At 35.6% G+C, this 19623-nt stretch overlaps 1 long non-coding RNA gene across 1 annotated transcript in view; it reads left to right on the top strand.

Annotated features, from left to right (window-relative positions):
* Positions 1-19179, top strand: part of LOC113596136 (uncharacterized) — a 263069-nt gene extending 243890 nt beyond the window's left edge. Inside the window, exon 3 of the long non-coding RNA XR_008291229.1 lies at positions 19107-19179. This is a non-coding gene — a long non-coding RNA (uncharacterized LOC113596136). The remainder of the gene's footprint in view (positions 1-19106) is intronic.
* The last annotated feature ends 444 nt before the right edge of the window (positions 19180-19623 follow it).

The following is a 19623-nucleotide window of genomic DNA, read 5'->3' as shown; positions in this document are numbered from 1 at the left end:
ACCCAAATTTGCTTTCTGGATCTACCAGTAACCATTAACCTATGTAGACCTTGATTTTTCTCATTTGTACAATGATGATAATAATAAATGGTTTTCTGAGACTCAGATTAGGTAATGTAGGTAAAAGCACTGTTTATTGTATAGTGTTTACACTGATTTTAGTGTTTCTAAAACAATGAATTTTTAATGGAAGTTGTGTAGTTTGGGAAATGCCATGTATTTGTAGCAGCTCCTTGGGCTCTGCACGTATTCCCAGGCCTTTCCATTTCTATGCTGGGCCTGACTTCCTGGCCTTCCCGGCATTAGAAGTGCCAGAATTCATACATTTTGGAGTTAACCTCTTCCAGTAACTGACGGCAGGTGGTGTATGAATACAGAGCTCTCCCACCTCTCAGGTGTGAGAGATAAACAACATAGGTTCTACTGTGGAATTATGCTCCACTTGCCCTCAATCAACTGTCTTGATAACACACTCTTGATTTGCTGATTTCTCTTCGTTTTTCACTTTTCTATTCACTACCCTTTTTTTCTGCAACCCACCATCCCATCCCTGCCAATGCCACTAGCATTCAAATCCTCTTCTGGGGTCTGCTTCTGGGGGATTCCAAACTAAGACCACAGAATACCTCCCTTTGTGGAAATTCACAATTACTCCTGCACATTAAAGACTCTGAAAAGCCCAGAAAGGCTGACCAATCTTTGGCAGTATCTTAGTCTTTCTAGCCTTCTTAAACCATTTGTCGAGGGAAAAGTTTGGATCAGGTCAGTGGTTTTCAATCATTATTAGCATTATAAACTCTTTAAAGACTGAATCCTTATATAGAATTTCAAATTACAAAAAAAAAAGTCTTTTCTTATATGTATAACATTACTTTATGCTTGCCTACTTGTTACAAAGAAATCAATGAGAATATCTTGGCTATTTGGACTAACACCTAAATTTGAAAATTGAGGGTTTGAATGGCAATCAAAGTCTTTTATCAGACTCATCATCCAATTTACTTCTGTATTTTGTTTGGTTCCACAGCATTGGAGTCATACAATTAAATACTTAAAAGTAGTAACAGTGTTTAAATGGTTTGCTTTGCAATTTCAGAGGCATTTTCAATTGAACTGAACCAGAACTTAAAAGAGGTTGTGGTAGAAACTTTCAGCACAAAGTTAAATCAATGGCCAATGTATAAAAACTGCTCGTGTATCATTATTGGTAAGCATTCAGTTAAGAGGAAGTTCTTACTCATGTGCCTCAATATTCACTTTTTATAGGGAAATACCTTTTGAATACTCTTTTAAAGCATTACAAGATGCTTAAAATTGTAATTTAATACATTTTAGACACTTTGTGCCTGCCTTTGTCAGAAATTCCCAGATTTTCAACAAATAAAATTTACGAGTTTATTTTACTTAGTATGTTAAGTTTAAAGATTTAATTTATTTCACTACTGACAGCATACCTGTAGTTGTGAATACACGGAGACACTGTAACCGTGGCACCAAACTAAATCTCTTCCACTCATTAAAGCTATCAGGTAGCAAAATTATATTATGTTTGAAATATATTTAATGATGTTTATTTTATAAACAACTTAACAAACATGTATTTCCATTTGAGATATTCACACAATTACCATTCTTGTTTTGGTTTGGAAAAGCCAATGAAGTTTAGTATGAAAGGGAAACTGATACTCTCCATCACTATTCATTACACATGATTTCCAAACCAGGAAATATAAAGAGCATGTATTAATTTGTGTGGCTTGTCCAACTCTGTTTTGAAATACCCTGGCATTGTTTCAGTATCAGCTCCTCTACACAACACATATTTGAACATATGTTAACAACCGTTTTAGTAGAAGCCAGATCTCCTGTGTGTTCTGTTCATGCCATGCCTTTTGTACTCTCTGTACAGATGTCTCATTATTTAAAAGTCCATGCTATGGCAAAAATGGGTCTAAATGCTTAGAATATTCTTTTCCTATGGTGTCTGTATGCAGCATTTTTACAAGATAACAAATCCTTCTTTTGTTGTCTTCTGTGAATTTATTAAAAAATGAGCAAGAAGAGCTCTGCAATATCTTTATCCTTGGCCATTAGATTTGTAAAGAGATACATTAATGGGGACTTCAAATTAAGTCTTCACATACTTGTATATTTTGAATTTTTATCTGGATAGGATTTTTCATATAAGGATGCTATTTTTATTATTCAGCTCTGTGACCCCAACATAATATGCATTGGAGTGTCAACAGAATAGGCTTTAATAAACTCCACCTGGATCACTTCAATGTACGTGTCTTCATGTGCAGTGTGATTTCTTACTCTGAATGATTCTTTAAGTGCATTTTCATTATCAGATTTTAATTCTGCTTATGTGCCTATAAAAGCATGTCTGCAAAACCCACCAGGAGGGCCTTGTTTCCACAGGAACATTTTAAGATCTTTTCCTTTTAAGGAATTATATATGGAGTTGAAAGTCAGGATTTTCTGAGTGCTCACCTTCACCCTTATTCAGGAACTACATTATTTTTTAGGACCAGAAATAGAAGGTTTTGCCTCAGGCTTGCCGTCCATGAAATGGAATTAATGGTGCTCTCAAATCACATATTGAGAGTAACAAATAAATGCCTTAAAATGCCCATTGAAGACTCAAAGACACCAATTATTATGTTCGTAAACTAGGAAGACAGAGATGGCTAGACTGGAGAATCAGCAAAAAAATTATTCAGTATCAATTTAGGTAAACAGAGCTTTGAAATAAAATTCATTTATTTATGTGTATTTCAGCAGATATTTATTTTTTATGCCATGCTCTGTTTAGGCTTTGAAAATACAGTTGAGAAGAAGATAGTGACAATTCCTTCCCTCTCAGATCTCACAATCCTAAGTATTATAAGGAAGTACAAAGTGCTATGGGAGCATATAAGAGGAGAGACTAACATGGTCTGGCTGGTCATGGTGACAGCAGAGATTATTTCAAGCAGATTAGGATATGTATATCTTGATATTTCATCCATGTTAGAAGTGATATTCTCAGGTTGTAAGGAAAAGAATCATTGTAGGTCATGCGTTTTGATGTCACTACTGTATCTGGGTTCACTTATGTCATTAACTCAAAACTTAGTTCTACATTAAGGTCTGATGATATCAGCGGCTCTTGGACAGTGGTTAGATCACTATTTAAAATGTAGATCTCAGCTCACCAAACTCCACACCCGAAAAACAAATAACCCAGTGAAGAAATGGGCAGAAAACATGAATAGACACTTCTCTAAAGAAGACATCCGGATGGCCAACAGGCACATGAAAAGATGCTCAACGTCGCTCCTTATCAGGGAAATACAAATCAAAACCACACTCAGATATCACCTCACGTCAGTCAGAGTGGCCAAAATGAACAAATCAGGAGGCTATAGATGCTGGAGAGGATGTGGAGAAACGGGAACCCTCTTGCACTGTTGGTGGGAATGCAAATTGGTGCAGCCGCTCTGGAAAGCAGTGTGGAGGTTCCTCAGAAAATTAAAAATAGACCTACCCTATGACCCAGCAATAGCACTGCTAGGAATTTACCCAAGGGATACAGGAGTGCTGATGCATAGGGGCACTTGTACCCCAGTGTTTATAGCAGCACTCTCAACAATAGCCAAATTGTGGAAAGAGCCTAAATGTCCATCAACTGATGAATGGATAAAGAAATGGTGGTTTATGTACACAATGGAATACTACGTGGCAATGAGAAAGAATGAAATATGGCCTTTTGTAGCAACGTGGATGGAACTGGAGAGTGTGATGCTAAGTGAAATAAGCCATACAGAGAAAGACAGATACCATATGGTTTCACTCTTATGTGGATCCTGAGAAACTTAACAGAAACCCATGGGGGAGGGGAAGGAAAAAAAAAAGAGGTTAGAGTGGGAGAGAGCCAAAGCATAAGAGACTGTTAAAAACTGAGAACAAACTGAGGGTTGATGGGGGGTGGGAGGGAGGGGAGGGTGGGTGATGGGTATTGAGGAGGGCACCTTTTGGGATGAGCACTGGGTGTTGTATGGAAACCAATTTGACAATAAATTTCATATATTAAAAAAATAAATAAAATGTAGATCTCAATCATTATCTACTTTGCATACAATCTAGAATAGTGATTATGAAATTAACTGTGATCATACCACAACAGTCACCACACTGATAGAGAGCTACTGAATAATAGTTTTAGTACATAAATATCTTTACTTCTTCTATCAGAAAACAAATAGGCTTTCCTAGAATGAGTTGTTTCAAGTTCAGGATAGTAGGAACATTATGAATGAGAAACCTGGTTTTAGAAAGAAGTCTTAAGTAGATATTAAATCTGCCCAATGCTGATGGTACTGATAGTAACTTTTTCTCTCGAATTATTAATGAAGATTTAAATATGTAATAAAATGTCTTACCTCATTCCTTTCAATTTCTAATCTTATAATTTTAGACCTAACTCTTGTAGCTTCCTGGTTGTCATTAATCAGTTTTTTTTAAGTCCCAAACTACATTCTGTGTACAAAGAGATCATCATATCCTTTAGGTCAGCCCTGAGTATGAGTTCTCTAATGGACTGCTTTCAGTTGTTGGGGTGAGCATCAGGACAGAGGTGCTTTGTAGTGGTGTTCCAGGGACAGAAGAGGAGCAGAAAAAGTAAGTTGTGGATACTTGAGAGACTCATTTTCATTTCCTCTCAGTTTTTCCTGGGCTCAAACTTGGATTGGGATATTTTTTAGCTCAACTTGCAGAGCTTATTTCATTATTGCTTTAATAATGTGTGTATACCGAAATTAGGAAAGGAAGAACAAAGAGGAATAGCAGATGAAAAACCTGGTCTGTGCATTTGAGCATGTCTGAGATCCACTTCCTACATTTTATAGACAAGAAAACAGATGCCAACAAAGTAGACATGTGTTTATTATTGAAATCAGAAATGAAAATAAAAAATATGTTCATTTTTATCTTGAATCACCAGTTGACTTTTCCTTCTCCCCCCCCCCCCTTTTCTGAAAACTTTAGAAAAGTCATCTGTTGAATTAATCTAACCTTGGGTAAATAGCTCTGAATCTCCCATGGTGTGTGGTCTTTAGGAGTCTTACCATTTCTAGGTCTCTGGGTCATGCAGTGAGAGACTATTTGTATGTCTGTGTATGAGGGTGGGGTAGCAGAGTGTTAGTGGTGATAGCCACACACATGTGTTTAGAAAATCCAAAATGCATTTGGCCCTAAGCAGTTCCCTCCTCACCTAGTTTCTAAATCCATGTGTATTTTAAGAGAATCTTAATCCATATGTTCCCGATTTACTTTCACTAAGTCATCTGCTTGTTGTTGGTAAGAGTCCTTTGATGTCTAAGAAGACTTATGAGCAATTTTTATGGCTTCTCTGAGCCTTTGTTCTTTCAAGAGGCAAGATGTGCTTTGCCTACATGGATGGCACTCTCATTGTAACAATCTACAATTTTCCTAAAATTTGGAAAGGAGACAGAATGTATCCTAACCTTGACCAAGGGCCCATTCTTTTTCCCAATGCCAAAATCATGGAAAAAAAGGTCTGGTCCAACTCAAAAAGGTAATATGCTGTCAACATTCCAGCCTCCCTTTCTTTTGTGCTTTTATCCTTCTGTGTTTGGGCAAATCGATTCCTCTTGTTTGGAAGGAACATTTATTAAAATATTAATTTGTTCTTGCTATCCTTTCATTTATTTTTCTTTCCTCATTTTACACAGGATTCAGACCCTTAATAATTTCCTGCTTCAAGAATTTTTGTTTTGGTAGGACTGGGAGCAGAATCCTAAACTTATTAAAGCCATTATGTAGGTACCCCATTAAAGTTATTATTAGGTGCCCCGAGAGTAAGAGAGGGAGATGTCTCCCAAGGCAGGGTGTTCAGGGAGGTTATCCCTTGGACTAAGATGGGGAAAGAGAATGATTAGGACCTTCTTGGCTCATGTCTTTCTCCTAGCAAAGTCCTAGGGAGATGACAAGATCTCAGAAAACATGGCCAAGTAAAGCACTGGGAACTGAACCCTGAGTTCAGGAGTTCCAAACCTAGTCTAATTGCCTACATCCCATGCAAGCCAGAGAAGCAGCTAAGCTTGCTATGACCTACAAAATGTCCCTGGGCATCTCCGTAGTGATCAGTGTGAGAACTGCCTGATGTTCTGATGCCAAACAAGGCCCTGGGACTCTTCTTCCCAGGATAGCTAATCATGACTAGCACTGAATTTCCTTCAATATAGTAGGATGGAGCTGTAGTCACATTTGAAATAATTTAAAGAAAACGTGGGCATGTGGCAATTCTGGAATACCTGAGTTTGTATATTAAGCTTCATTTCTGCTATGCTCACTTATTTTTATTTTAGTGCACTATGAGCATCAATCCACAAGCATCCCATTGGTGATGCTATTCTGTGTCAGCTTCTAGAATGGGGGAAGTGGTCAGTGATAGAATAGAAGTTTCAACCTCAGTCTTCAAGTTGCTTACAACTCAGTTGTAAGCAGAGGCAAAGGCTATTATACTGTTTTTTAGTAATGTTTATAAAATGTCTTAATGAGTTTCAAGCACTGTACTAATTGCTTTTGGCAGATTGTCTCTTTTATTCTTTGCAATAGTTCTACAAGGCAGAAACTTCAATTATTTCCATTTTACAGATAAGGAAGCTGAGGTTTAGAAACTTTCCCAATACCATACACTTAGTAAATGTTCAAGTCAGGACCTTATCCAGGTGTATTTGATTCCAGTTTCCATGCTCTAAATTTCAATTCTATACTGTGTTCAGTAAGCTATAAAATAGTTTGTATAATTAAATGTGAAAAAAAAAAAAGAAAGAAAAAGAGGGACTGATTAAGTTCAGAAAGGAGGCTGTGAAGGCTGGAGTAATCAGAGATGAGCTTATGAAGAGGTGGGATTTAAAATGAGTCATAGAATAGTAAGGTTCTAATGTAACTCAGCATCAGTTAATCTCTCCCATGCCCTTTGCAGCTCTCACACATGGACTGAATTCAGAAAAGCAGAGGGTAGAGGCAGAGCAACATGATTGAAGACACGGATGTGGGAGTGATCATAGCATAGTCATTTTTACAGTAAGAAACGAAGCCAGAGGACAACAGAAAGCAGTTTGGAGAGAGAGGCAAATTACAATGGATATCAAGTCACTGTAGGATACAGAAATTGTTGAGATCCATGAATTCCAGGCTATAGCTCTGAATTTTATCTCAAAGTGCATTTCCTATCATAATATCTTGAATGTTTGTTTAAAAGACTTATCTCTAGATACCATGCCATATCTAAATCAGAAATTTTATCTTGATAAGATCTGGGCTTCTGCATTTCCCACAAGTCCCCACCCCAGCATTGTAGTGATTGAGATATTAGCTAAAGTTTGAGGACTATTTCTGTGGACAGTAGGGATCAGGTGCATGACAGACACTGGAGATTTCAGAACAGAGAAGAGGCCCTTGAGGATTTATTAGGTTGTAGAACATGAATTGGAGACCAGAGAGATCAGCCTAGATTTGGATGTCAGTTACAGTGCAGCACAGGGCTTATCATCTTGGAAAGAGCCTGTAGTGGTTGTACAAACAAAGAGGAACAGCTGAATAAGGCTTAATTTGAAAGAAGATTTGGGGACCAGCTAAGTTAGAGCCACCCAATCAATCACAGTCCTGTCTTTCCATCTCATAAATAGTTCTCAACCACTTCCAGCTTTCTTCAGTCTCACACCTCATGTTGTTACTGCCACTGCCTTCTTAGTGGTTTCCCTGACTCACTTCTTGTCCCCCACTCATCCATTCTCCGTTCCCCACCTGTGAGAGTATCCCTGGTGGCCAAACTCACCATGTCATTGTTCTGCTGGAACCTGTTTAATAGCTACCTATTGCTCTCAGAATAGCTTAAATTTATTTATAGAACATGCAGGGTCTTTCATGGTCTGGGCTCTATTGCTTTAAATTCCTTTCTTACCATTCCCTGCACCTCTTGGTCTCAGATGGATCATAGCTTCCTTAGTTCTGAATCTTTGCATGTGCTCTGCTTTCTCTCTCTAGAATGGTTGCTTCCCTCTTGTCTGGTGAGCTTAGGTTTCATGACCTCCAGGAAGTCTTCCTTGACCACCACTATCCTGCCCACTTGATTAGGACTTCTTCTGCATTTTCACTGTATTCTGAGTTTAATGTGCAAGATCCTTGAGGGAAGGCCATATCTGATTTACACAGCCCAGCATCTGACATAGTGCCTAGCCCGTGGTAGATCTTCCTGACATGCTTGTTGAATAAAGGAGCAAAATGGGTGATTTAAAAAGAGGGAAGAGACAAGGATGTCACAAGGTTTCATGCCTGATTATATGAAGGTAATGTCAGAGCTCTCACTTATCTCTTCAGCAGCTTCCACCTTGACCTTAAGGAGACACAAAGGGCCTTGTCTTTGTCAGGACAAAAACAATAAGGATAAAAACTCCAAGACTTAATCTATTTTAACTGAATCCATCTCCTTGACATTTAGAGGTTGACAGCCTTTCCAGTCAGAGGAATAATGATCAGATTGTGTATAACAAGAATGAATCTAGTATCTATCAACTCTGTATTGGATAAAGCACATTAGGACAGAGGGCTATGTAGTCGTTCATTAAATGGCAGGTTTTGCCATTTAAAAGGAACCTCTCCTCCTCTGGGAGAGGCAGAGGCAAGGAACAGGGTGTCTTGGTCCTGGGGAGAAGCAGCAACCTACTTTGTGTGTTGACTTTCTGTTTGTGAGATATATAGTCAGCATTTCTAATGAATCTGCTGGAAGCGGCTGGAATATTATGATTTATAGCACCTTCCCACTCTCTATCATAGCATTTTATTAGATGGATGGGAAGCTGGTAGTAATGAGGTTAGGAATGAGAAAACATCCATCAAGCCCTGCTACATCTTCTCAGGAAAGACAACACACTATCTCATATGTCACAGGCAGTGATCTAGGTCACGATGATATAAAATGCGTGATTAAAACCAAGCATTTGACACTAGATAATAGGCATCTAGTTAAAAAATAGCTCTAGTGTTCCCGACTTTTAATTAAACCCAACTCGTAAATATGCACTGTGGTAAATATACTGCAGAATGGGGCTTGTTTATATTCCACCACATAACAATTACCTCCAGAATGGGTGCTTTATTTCACTACATGGTGTTATTAGTCAGGCGATGGACTGAAATACAAATGTTAAGCCAATGATGTCAGACAGGCATGCCACAGCAGTGCCACCACTAGGCTCCTGCTTTCCCCTCCCACCTTCCCTGGTTTTCCTGCCTTCCTCCTTCTCCAGTATTCTCTCACCCTTCTGACCAGAGTTATCAATCTAAAATCAAACACATTTAATCATTTCCAGCAATCTCTCACAGTACCTTTGATTGCAGCAGTAATGACTGGAAGAGAGAAGATCTTTTAAATACATAACCTTGACGTTCAGTAAATCTGTCCTGTTAACGGGTTTATACTTTGACAGGGCATTCATTTATGAGAAAGTTGTATTTTTTTTTAATATCGAGTCCAGTACTAGAATATTAATATAAAATTGAATGGGGGAGGAGTCGGGAAACAGTAATTGAGCAGTTTTTTTTTTTCATTTTGTTGGGTATTTGGAAATTCTTGGTTGATAGTGTAGATCATGGACAGAACAGTGTTCCAGGATCTAGATTTTATCTCTAACATTAATTGGTCATCTGACATTTATTGCCTCTTAGCCATGCAACTTCAGTGAATTTTTGAATTTGAAAAATGATATTAGACCTTTTCCAAGATCTCCTCCCTCTGGTATCCTGTGAGTTTGTTAAATCAATGCATCTAGAACTTTAATGCCATACAGATCCCTTGGGGATCTTTTTAAAATGCAGATTCTGATTCAACAAGTGTGGGTGGGGCCTGAGGTGCTGCATTTTTGACAAATTCCTGGTGAATGCTGATTGTGCTGCTTTGTAGACCAAACTTTGAGTAGCAAGATGTTAGAATACAAGGATCATTTCTCACCATTGAAAAATTTAAAGCTCTGGGGCTTTTCTCCCTTCCTCTCTCCCTCTCTCTCTCTCCCAGAATAATTACATATACATGTAGTGCCCATCAGTAGAACATCTACATCCTCTAAGCAGTATATTGTTAAAACTGCTTTCTTTTGGCTAACAGTTTTAAATTAAGATGTTTTCTGAATATACCACTACCCTCATAAAGTTCAGTTCAGTAGTATTTCTCTAGTGTCAAAGTCTAATTTAGTAACCCATTCCAGTGCTTAGACAACTCCCTGTCAGAGTGATTCTTAGTCCCTTTAGATTCTACATGTTCATGGTTAAGCTTTTCTTTCTTTCTCTGATCTCAAAGGAGATGAGGAACAGCTGATCACCTGCGGAAGTAATTTATCCTAAATTGGCATGGACAGACCATGTGCCTCAGAGAAGGAAAATTCTGTTAATAAATAGGAAGCCAAACAGCCAAGCCTGTCCCCCAAGACTTGTATCTCCCCAGGGCTGGAGAGCAAAAGGTTTTGTACCTAAGACAGTCAGGTGGTTAACCAGCCACAAACAGCTGTGAATGGGCTGGTCTGAGCTGCCTGTGTGCATTTGGAATAAGAGTTTCCTCCTGCATGAGATTTAACTTATTATTTTATTTCTTTTTAATATGAAGATTAGACCTCTATTCTCTTTCCCTTTATTTTCATTCAGTTTTGATGTGATTGCCATAATTATGTGTCAGCTATTACCAAGCACATTCTAATTACTCCATTTATTGCTAGAATTGCTGTTACTACATAGTGCTTTGTTCATTAGTGAACTCTGAGGGGACTTTTCTTGCACATGTCAGACTTTAGTGACAGTCTGATTTTACATGATGCGTGATACTCAAAATCATTATTATTTTGAACAAATTCACAAAATTAATGTGTGCCTTTCAGTTGGATTTTCTTGACTAATGCAGTTCAGCATTTTCCATTTCTGAATGTGTTGTTGCTAGGAAAAGTAACAATTTGACAGGAGTACAAAAAAAAAGGGGGAAATGTTATGAATCAATATTTTGCTTTCAGCTCTTAAAAATAGCACCATGGTGTTTGAATTTTCAAATTACTAAATTCCTTTATTGATTTTCAGTTTTAACTGCGTGGATTGGTAGGCTTTGTGATTCTGAACCTGACTTCTCTATTGAGTTATGGTGTCTTGAGCAACTGGCTAGTTGAGCCTCCCTTTATCCATCTGTAGTTTGAATAGAGCTTTCTCTCAATGTCCTAATGAGGTTGTGAATTTAACATGTTGGTTTTATATATAAGACACTGTCAATATCCCCAAATCTTGGTAAGGCAAAAACTATTAAATTTAATATTTTTTCCTGATTTTGCATAATATAAGCTCATTGAAAATCAGTTCTGTACCTCTTCCCTCCATGAAAATATGTAAGTTAAGCCTAATATAACACAAAATTTACATGCTTTTTATATATGCAATTATTTCAGTTTTTATTTATTTTTTTATTCTAAAATTCTTAGTAAGATATTATCCTTATCTTTCTCTCTCATCACCCAAACTCCCAAATATATTGACCAGAGAAAAATAAACTACATCTAGAAACTGGGGATAAGTGTTTATAGAAAGGATTTTTAGCTTAGGAGCAGTAAAAAATAACATCCTGAATGCAAAGGAAGAGAATACAACTTAAAAATATTGCCTACAGATGTAATTGTAGATACTTGCTTTGCACTTGCAATAAATTTAATATCTTTAATATTAAATATTAAAGGTAAGAGAGATTACATATTAGCATGAGGAATTGGGAAGAAGAGATAGGGAGAATTAAATAGGAGCTAGTAAGATTAATTTTAGAAAAGTAAGAAAATAAAGTATAATACTAGAATTAATATGTGCAGAAAATAAAAGGAGCAGTTTGGAAAACAAACTTGGTAAGTTCAACTAGAGTACAGAAGGACAGGTTAAGAGGCAAACATATCTATAGAGATGGTGACAGATATATGGAGATTAGAGTAAGTGTAACAGACAAAACCTATAAAAGATGAAAAGGATTCTGACAAATGAATGCCTCTACTGAAACAAAAGGACTCATTCTCATTATTTCTTTATTCTAAAGAAATTATATTTAAACATAAAGAGATCTTGGAAGTATCTAATCAAAAATAATAGAAAAAAGAACTATCAGATGTGTTTCAGACTTTTCCTCTCTAACAGTGTTAATGATATGACACCATGAAATAAATGTTTCCTGGGGAAAAGGCCTTAATCCAATAATTTCACAACAAATTGTCATTCATAGGGGAACAAACAAAAAGGCAATGACTGAAAGAGTAGTTCAGTTATGTATATTTCCTGAGAGGAAAAAATAACCAAAGACTAATTAGCAGTTAGCTAAGAGATGAATTGAAAACAAACAACTTAAATAGAGTTAGGTCACACTTTGAGGAAGATGGGTAGTAAATTCAAAACCAAGTAAATTTCCATTAAGTAAAATTATTTGTCATAAGTAAATGCAAATGAGAATATGAATATCATACATAATTATTGAAAGAGAACATTTAAGATGTACAAAAATAAATTTGGTCTAGAGGGTATTTTATATAGATTAAAACAGAAAATGTTTGGAAACAAATTAAAAAGGATTAATTTCCCTATTTCATATAAGGGAGTCAACAGATATTGATAATCAGAGAATATTTGACTATGCTTAGAAAAATCTTTGACTTGAAAAAAGATAGTTAACATACGTTATTAAAGAAAAAAGATTTTAGAAATGTCAAAAATACAAAGAACCAAAATGTAAAATAATAAAAAACCACTTATTTATTATTCAAGAAAATAGATAAGACCAGGTAAAATATAGGTACTAAAAAATAACTGGGATTTTTTTTTTAAGTTCTTCTTCTGCTAGCTTTAGGCTTTGTTTGCTCTTCCCTTTCTAGCTTCTTTAGGTGTAAGGTCAGGTTGTGTATTTGAGACTTTTCTTGTTTCTTGAAATAGGCTGTATTGCTGTATACTTCCCGCTATAACTGCTTTTGCTGCATCCCAAAGGTTTTAGACTGTCATGTTTTCATTTTCATTAGCTTCCATTTTTTTTTATTTCTTCTTTAATTTCTTCATTAACCTATTCATTTTTTATTAGGATGTTCTTTAACTTCCATGTATTTGTGGTCCTTCCAAATTTTTTCTTGTGGTTGACTTTCAGTTTCATACCATTGTGATCTGAAAATATGCATGGTATGATCTCAATCTTTCTGTACTTTTTGAGGTGTGTGATCTGTTTTGGAGAATGTTGCATGTGCACTCGAAAAGAATGTGTATTCTGCCGCTTTAGGATAGAATATTCTGAATGTATCTGTTAAGTCCATCGGTCCAGTGTGTCATTCAAAGCCATTGTTTCCTTGTTGTTTTTCTGCTTAGATTATCTGTCCATTGTTGTAAGTGGGGTGTTAAAGTCCTCTATTATTGTATTTTTATCAATGAGTTTCTTTATGTTTGTTATTAATTGATTTATATGTTTGGAGTCTTCCAAGATGGGGGCATAATATTTATAATTGCTAGATCTTCTTGTTGGATAGACCCCTTAATTATGATATAGTACTCTTCTTCATCAGTTATAATCTTTGGTTTAAAATTTAGTTTGTCTGTTATAAGTATGGCTACTCTGGCTTTCTTTTGACATCCATTAGCATGATAAATGGTTTTCCATCCTCTCACTTTCAATCTGCAGGTGTCTTTAGGTCTAAAATGAGTCTATTATAGGCATTGCATTTTGATACCCTACATCTTTCTATTGGAGCATTTAGTCCATTTACATTAAGAGGGAATATTAACAAATGTTGGCAAGAATGCAGAGAAAGGGGAACCCTCTTACACTATTGGTGGGAGTGCAAACTGGTGTAGCCACTCTGGAAAACAGTATGGAGGTTACTCAAAAAGTTAAAAATATAGCTAGCCTATAACCGAGGAATTGCACTACTAGGTAGTTACCTGAAGGATACAAAAATACTGATTCAGAGGGGTACATGCACCTCAATATTTATAGCAACATTATCAACAATAGCCAAATAATATATATAATAGAATATTATTCAGCCATCAAAAAGAGTGAAATCTTGCCATTTGCAATGGTCTGGATGGAACTAGAGTGTATTATGCTAACCAAACTAAGTCAGAGAAAGGCAAATACCATGTGATTTCATTAATATGTGGAACATAAGAAGCAAAACAGATGAACATAGGGGAAGGGGAGAAAAAAAGAGAAAGGGAGGGAAACCATAAGACACTCTTAACTATAGAGAACAAACTGAGGGTTGATGGAGATGGATAGGCTAAATGGGTGATGGGTATTAAGGAGGGCACTTGTGATGAGTACTGGGTGTTATATGTAAGTGGTCAATCACTAAATTCTACTTCTGAAACCAATATTACACTATGTTTAACTAACTAGAATTTAAATAAAAACTTTAAAAAAGTAAATAAAAAATAGTTTAAAAAAGCTCTATGCTTTATATAAAAATGTTACCTAAAATAAAATTATGGAGAATAATTAAAGAGTAATGGCTATGTAAAGTTAATAGACAAAAGCCAGGGAATAAAGTACTTGATATTAAATTAACATTAGTGTAGATTTCAAGCCATTATTTGAGTATAAATGCAAGGCAAATAACCATTAAGCCTTATTACTTTACATTGCAAGAATGTTAGAAACTGCAATGAAGTATGGATGTCATGAACTTTATTTGATGAATAAACATATAGCTTAAGATATAAATAAAAACTATTATAAATACAAAGGATATATAATCATGATGATAGTACAAATGTTACTATATAAAATCTGTAAGTTTTGACAGATGAAATAGGAAAAATAAACCAAGAAAGTAGAATATAATAAAACAATAATATTGGTTTAATAGAAACCTATCTAACTCAACAACTTACATAAACAAAATATATTTTCTCTTGGGTTGGCCTAAATGTTTTTTATAAAACTTATCATGTGTTATACAGCAGAATCTCAATAAATTCCCCAAATCATAAATTTTGTAAGGTTGTATTACCTGGCCAAACGGCAACAAAAATATTAACAATATCAATAATAAAGAATATCAACAACAAAAAAAGGAAATTTAGATAAGACACTCTCTTACTATGTTATTGTCAGGAAGTAAAACATGAAATTACACACTAGTTAAAAAATAATGATAGCAAAAACGTTCACACAATGTTTTCTGGTAAATGAAGAATATTATAATCCAGAAGTAAATTGTTTGTTTAAACCATTTAGTTATTAAACAAATTAAGTCCACAAATGAAAAAATTCAATGCATGGAGTAGATAAAAACAAAACAGTAACAGAAGGAATTACTGAGAATAAATTTAAGAAAAAAAGCAGTGAAAATAAGCTCAAGAATTGGTTCTTTAAGAAAAAACATTGATAGCCTCTAACTAACATGAAATGAAGGAAAAACACTCAAAAGGCACAATTGATGGCTGAAGTTTCCTTCCTCAAAGCATTCTTCATTTGGCTTTTATTATGCTCCGCTGCACTGGATTTCCTTATAGTTCCTTGGACACCCTTTGTTTCCTTTGAAAGTTGCTTTTCCTCTGTGAACTCCAAATATTGGAGCTCCTCACTGCTGGTCCTTAGCCCTCTTCTCCCTTGGATTTGAACAGCACTCACTCATCTGTGATTTCCAACCTTACATTCCCACTCCAAGTCCATTCCTTGAAATGTGTATATTTAGCTCTTTATTTGGTACTTTTTCTTAGAGGTAAACCAGGTATTTCACTTTTGGTATATGTGCAGTTGAACTCTTGGTTGCCTGCTTTCCCTCAAACATGTTCCTCAACTCTTCTTCCCTATCTCAATAGAAGATATAACAAAGAGATGTTATCTCTTAGTTTTACAGCTCAGAAATCTCAGTCTTTATTGTTTTACCTTTTCCTTTTTTAAGCAAGTCCTTCCATATTATATAACCCAATGAATTCTCTTCTCATCTCTTCAGCCCCACCCTGGTCCACGCTGTGAGTCCCTCTTGCCTGGATTATTGCAGTAGCCTCCTTACTAGCCTCATTTTCACACATGTCTTCTCTACACTATTCTAAACACAGCAGTGACAGAGGGTTGTCTTTTTAATGAATATATATTCAAAATTCATTGCTGGATTGCCAGTGCTGGTAAAATAATGTCTAGCCCGTAAACTAATCTGCACAAAAATATTTATAGCAGCTTTATTCTTAACTGCCCAAACTTGGAAGCAATCAGCATGTCCTTCAAGAGGTGAATGGATGAACAAACTGTCATACATTCAGACAGTGGAATTTACTTCAGCGATAAATAGAAATGAGCTATCAAACCATGGAGACACATGACAAAACTTTAATTGCGTATTGCTAAATCAAAGTATCCAGTCTGAAAAGGCTACATATTGAATGATTTCAACTATATGGCATTCTGGAAAAGGCAAAATTATGGAGACAGTAAAAAAATCAGTGGTTGCCAGTGGTGGGAGGGAGAAAGGGATGAATGGATAGATAGAGCACGGGAGTTTTAGGGTGATGAAATTATTCTGTATGACACCGTAATGACGTATACATGACATTAAACATTTGCCAAAACCTGTAGCAAGTACAACACTAAGAGTGAACCCTAATGTAAATTATGGATATAAATAACAATTCATTATGATTTATTCATAATTGCCCAAACTGTCATCATTTGTAACAAACGTACCACACTAATGTAAGATGTTAATAATAGGGAAAGTTGGGTGGGAGGTTATGTGAGGTGGTGACGTGGGGGAGCAAATGAGGGTGGGAGAGAAAGGGGTTATCGGGGAACTTTCTTTACTTTCTGCTTAACTTTTATGATAAACCAAACCTGTTTTTTTTATATTTAAATATATATTATTATATTTATAAACCAAACCTGTTTTATTTATAAACCAACTTTTATAAACCAAAACGTGTTAAAATGCAAAGTCTAGTAATTAAAAAAATTATCTAAACTCTTTACTGTGATTTACAAAATGCTTATGATACATAATCTCATTCTTAGATACGGATGACTGAATTATTCTGCATTGTACAGAAAGAACTATGTACAGTCATTTACAATGTTTCCTTCTGAACTGATTGTTGCCAGTACCCAATCTCCATTATAGGAATTCTCCAGTAGCTGTTGAAAGACCTGCATGCTTCGTTTACCTGCCTGGCTCTCCAACGTCCTCACAAGGCCCTCTCCACATCACCTGGGTTTTAGTCACCTTGCACTTCTTTCAATACCTCAAATACAGGGGGGTCTGTCCTGCCTTGGAATATTTTGGGATTTTTTTTCTTGCTTTCCTTCACAGAACTTGTTCTTCCTAGTCTTCTAGGTCTGGATTTAAATATCACACCATAGTGAGGTCTTCCCATACTTCTCCATCTAATTTTGAATTTCTCTTAGCCCTGTAATCCTACCCCAGTTGTTTTCTCTTACTGTAGGTTGTTACCTTCGTAGTACTTATAACAATTTGTAATTACTTGAGTGCTTATGTGTTTGGTTGTTCTTACCCACTAGACTGTTAGATCCTACAGGGCCTGAAACCGTATATGTTTTGTTCATCCATGCTCTGACCAGTGTCAGGCAGAGAGTAGCTGGTCAACAAGGGGGCAATTGATGCAAAAAATGATTCTAAGATCAGATATGGAGTGACTGTGATGAGCAACTTTTATTCTTATTAATTTGAGACAATTTGCTAGGAAAATGTGAATGTTTAAGAATAATTCAATAGGCAATAGAAAATCTGAATATTCATGGAATAATTTGAGAAGATTTTTAAAGGCTAACTCTGAAGATGATACCAGGCTAATATTTGAGGGTGTTTTCCCCCAATCCTATAATTCCTATATTATTTAAAATGTTATTGAACTTTGAAAAATATGAATTGATTCCCGATTCATTTTGTGAATTGCAAAATATAGCTAGTTCACATAAGAATAAAAATTCAAAAACCCTAAATAAATAATGGCAACTCAAATACAGACTGTATTAAAATAATAATATGCTATGAACATTTTATTAAGTTTAGAAAAAGATGGATTGATCCCCAATTCATTTTATGAATGTGAAAATAGCTAACTCACTTAAGAATAAAGATCCAGAAACCCTAAATAAATAATAGCAACTCAAATACTGCATTCTCTTAAAATACTAATACACTATGAACATGTTGGCCTTATCACAGACATGCAAAGAACATTTAAAAGCAGAAAATTTATGAAAACAATTCATCATATCAAGAGATCAAAGAAAGTGGAAAATTATGTGATCATTGCAAATAATGCTAAAAAGGCATTTGATAAATTCAACTTCAATGTATAAAGAACACTTTTACAGAGTAGGAATAGAAGGATATATACTTAGCATGATAAAAACTCTTCTAAACCTGAAGCACATGTTTGAACTAAACGTCAAAAATTAAGGAAAGTATAGAGTAATATTTGAGAGCACATTTTACATCTATAAGTCTCAGTTTCCACATCTGTAAAATGGAGGTAAATAATAGAATTTTCTTATGGGGTTGCTATTATTATATCATATGATAATTTGTAAATAGCTTTACACAGTACCTAAAAGATAGTAATAGAAATTAAATTTGTGTCTGTTTTCCTTCTCCATAATTAAAATATTAAGGGTAGTTTCATTGTGAATGAATATATAGAAACTTAAGGCAACTTACAAGGAAAGGAGTTCATCAAGACAGCCCAGGAAAGAGAGTGATACTAGGTTTTTCATTGCGAGAGTGCAGAGAGCAAAGCTAACGAGGAGGAGCCTTGGATCTAGATGTTCACATTCCTAAGCCTTAACACTGAATGGCCTCATAGTAAATCCACAGCCTTGGGGAAGCTGATGCCAGTGGACTAGAAGAAAAAAAAAAATATCATGAAGGTTACTTGGAGAGAGTCCAAGGAATTGACTCTGGTTTGCCTGACCGCATCATACACCATGAGACTTCATCTGGCACCTTGAAGATATTGCCTGAGTGCCATTCAGTTATGGTTTGAGGTAATTTTGTGCTTTAAAATCTCATGCTCCAATTGATTCATTTCTCTAGGGACGATGTTTCTGTGATACATCCCAAGATGCTGGTGAACTCAAAGAGGACTCCTACTTGCTACTTATCTAGCAAGGTAAGGAATGGAATAGTTTCTATTCTAAGATTTTTAGGTTCAAGGCTAGATGAGAGCATATTGGGCTGGGGATGATGGAGAGTTGACATCCTTGTGACAAATATTATGTGCCTGTTAATACAAGTAAGCATGTGCATTATTGTTGTTTAATTTTGCCTTGGAATTTCCATCCAAGGAAATAATGTAAGAAAAAGAAACTATAAAAATATTGAAAATACAATTATTTTTAAATGGCAGTGTTAGTTACCTCGAAAAATCTAAAATAATTGACTGGAAAGCCCTGAGGACTAGTAATAGAAACGGAGTTCGATAAAGGTACTTCTCACAAAATATATAATACATAAATTCAAGTAGTTCTTATAGATTGACAATAACCATTTAGAAAATATAACAGGAAAAATGCCATTCAGAATAGCAACGTAAATTTAAGCCTAAAACAAA

This window comes from Acinonyx jubatus, chromosome D4 (genome assembly GCF_027475565.1).
Source record: "Acinonyx jubatus isolate Ajub_Pintada_27869175 chromosome D4, VMU_Ajub_asm_v1.0, whole genome shotgun sequence".
NCBI classification, from domain to species: Eukaryota; Metazoa; Chordata; class Mammalia; order Carnivora; family Felidae; genus Acinonyx; species Acinonyx jubatus.
The sequence above is the reverse complement of the archived record's forward strand: the minus strand, read 5'-3'. Positions and strand labels throughout refer to the sequence as shown.